The sequence below is a fragment of the Piliocolobus tephrosceles genome, chromosome 8 (genome assembly GCF_002776525.5).
Source record: "Piliocolobus tephrosceles isolate RC106 chromosome 8, ASM277652v3, whole genome shotgun sequence".
NCBI classification, from domain to species: Eukaryota; Metazoa; Chordata; class Mammalia; order Primates; family Cercopithecidae; genus Piliocolobus; species Piliocolobus tephrosceles.
Genome location: NC_045441.1, coordinates 53,476,165 through 53,479,521, shown reverse-complemented (window position 1 = coordinate 53,479,521; position 3,357 = coordinate 53,476,165).

Below are 3,357 nucleotides of genomic sequence, written 5' to 3'. Positions count from 1 at the left end.
AATGAAAACACATGGACACAGGGAGGGGAACAATACACACCAGGGCCTGCTAGGCAGTGGGGAGCAAGGGGAAAGAGCATTAGGACAAATAGCCAATGCATGTGGGACTTAAAACCTAGATGATGGGTTGATAGGTGCAGCAGACCACCATGGCACATGTATACCTATGTAACAAACCTATACATTCTGCACTTGTATCCTGGAACTTAAAGTAAAATAAAAATAAAAATAAAAACAGTTTGGGCCTTGGGAATTATGTGTTTCTAAATGAATCAGCCAGCTGCTGATTAGAATCAGTTTCTAAATGAATCAGTCACCATGTACTGTTATACAGTCACAGTGACAGGAACATGAGCACCCAGCATTAGATATAAAGTGTGCTCATGTCCCTATTACTGTGACCACATAACAAGCTACCCCAAACTTAGTGGTATAAAACTACAGCCATGTATTATGCTCACAGGTTCCAAGGGCCAAGTACTAGGAATGGCACAGTAAGGATGGTTCTTCTCTGTTCTATGATGTCTGGGGCCTCAGCTGGGAAGATATGAACCGTGAGAGCCTGGAATACAGACACTTGTTGACTTACAATGGAATTTCATCCCCAGAAACCTATCATAAGTTTAAAATATTGCTAAGTAGAAAATGCACTTAATTCTCCTAACCTGCCAAACACCATAGCTTAGCCTAGCCTGCCTTAAGCATGTTCAGAACACTTACGTTAGCCTAGACACAGATGGGTGTTCTGCAGACATGATGGGATGTGAAAACACGAAACACAGTATCTAAGAAATACCGGCAACGCAGTACATGGTCGGGTATGGGTTGTTTACCCTTGTGATTGCGTGGCTGGCTGGGAGCATGAGAGAGGATCACAGGGCATGTCGCTAGGCTGGGAAAAGATCAAAATTCAAAGTACAGTTTCTGTTGAATGCATATGGCTTTCATACCATCTTAAAGTTGAAAACTCCTAAGTTGAGCCATCATAAGCTGGGGGCCGTATGTAGTATGGTATGTAGTGGAACTGGAGGATCCACTTGCCGCATGGGTTCTTCACTCATCGTCTGGTGCCTGAGCTGATATGTAGGCGGCTGGCTCCACTGGACCTGTGGTACACAGCATCCCACACAGTGTGGGCATCTTGCAGCCTGGAGGCTCAGTTTTGAAAGGAAGGGTCCTGATAGGGGGCCTTTGGAAAGGCAGAATTCTGAAAGACTAGGCCAAAGCTCCATGGCCTTTTCTTCACAGCCCATTCCTTCTAGTGTACTTTACTGGTAGAAACAATCACAAGCTCACTCAGACCCAAGGTGGCGGGGGTGGGGGCAGGGGGAACCTGCAAAAAACCCACCTCTCAGTGGGAGGAGCGTCAAGGTCACAGTGTAGAAGAGCACCTGGGACAGGAGATATTGCTGCATCTATCGTTGAAAATGTAATCTGCGGGACAGGTGCCATGGCTCATGCCTGTAATCCCAGCACTTTGGGAGGCCAAGGCAGTCAGATTGCTTGAGTTCGAGACCGGCTTGGGCAACATGATGAGACTCTGTCTCTACAAAAAATGCAAAAATTAGCCTGGTATGGTGGTGCATGCCTGTGGTCCCAGCTACTTGGGAGGCTGAGGTGGGAGGATTGCTTGAGCCTGGCAGGAGTCAAGGCTGCAGTGAGCCTTCGTCACACCACTGCACTCCAGCCTTGGCAACAGAGTGAGACCCTGTCTCAAGAAAAAAGAAAAGAAAAGAAATATAATCTGTGATTAAAGTGATTAAAGAGAGTAACACCCAAAGAAACTTTTATTAGAGGGCCAGGTAATAGCTTTGCACAGGATCGTTGCGTATCTGCACAAAGTGAAGGCGAAGGTGGGAGTATCCCCTATCTCAAGAAGGGAGTGGCCCCACCCAAAGAATCTTTCCAAAAACAGTCCTTCTCTTGTCATAGCATACAGAAAACTATTGGCTGTTTCTGAGAAGATGGAAGCACACACACTCTGTCTGGAGAGACAGGTGACTTCTGCCGGCAAAGTTAGAATTTTGGAGAGTGTAGTAGGGGAAACAGAGTCCCCCAAAGCAATCAGAGGTTCAGGTTGGAAAGGCTGCTCTTTGAGCAAATGACATAAGCAGTATCTGAGAGTTAGTGGTCTGAAGCAAGAATCAGATGTAAAGGCTTGGCTATTGTAGACTTCAGCCCAGAAGAGGGGGAAACAGTAAAATAAATACCCTGACCTTTCTCAACTCCTGCCATTCTATCTCCTTCCACTTCCTACCATTGGCCAAACCAAACCAGAGCCAGTGACACTGTCCTTAGATGCCAGCCCCCAGAGACACAGGGCAGGGTGCAGGATGAGCCTGGAGCACAGCCCTAAATGAAAGAACCCAAAATCTAGAAAAGATAGGCTCAACCTATTTATTACATTCAAGATCCAGTGGCACAGAATAAGCAGCGATAATTTTGTGTTATTGAGGCTTATTTCTGGCTTTATGCTAATGGTACAGTAGTTTTCTGAAGAAAAAAAAAAAACTTAATGTGAATACATCTAGAAATCAGGATTTCTGTGTTCCGTCTGAATTACTGTAAGGCAGGCAGCATGGTGGTTGAGCTTGAGGCTCTGGAATCACATAGTCTGGGTTCAAGTCTTGGCCCTGCCACATATTAGCTTATGTGGCCTTAGGTGAGTTACTTAACATCTCTGTGCTTTTATTTCCCTCATTCAGAAGTTAGGGATGATGATTGCACCTCATGGAGTGTTCTAACAATAAGATGAGATTGTATGTAGCAAGCAGAGTGCTACTCTGGGTAGTAAGGGGTTGATAAATGCTACTATTGTTTTTGTGCACTAGAAGTTTTCAGAGAATAGTTTATATGTGAACAGCTCTGTACTTTCTCAATACAGTATAAAGTTGCTTAAAACATACTTTTTAGTGCAATTTTAATAACATGCCTCTTAGTTATTCTTTAACCTTCATCCCCCTGACACTTTTCAGGTAGACAAAAACATTACCAGTCAAAATTTAAAATCCACATGCCCTTTGACCCAGCAATGCTAATACTAGGATTTATTTAAAACAGACTATTGCCGGGCGCAGTGGCTCACGCCTGTAATCCCAGCACTTTGGGAGGCCGAGGCAGGTGGATCACTAGGTCAGGAGATCAAGACCATCCTGGCAAACATGGTGAAACCCCATCTCTACTAAAACTACAAAAATTAGCTAGGCATGGCGGCATGTGCCTGTAGTCCCAGCTACTTAGGAGGCTGAGGCAGGAAAATTGCTGAACACGGGAGGCGGAGGCTGCAGTGAGCCAAGATGCACCACTGCATTCCAGCCTGGGTGACAGAGCGAGACTCCATCTCAAAAATAAATAAAT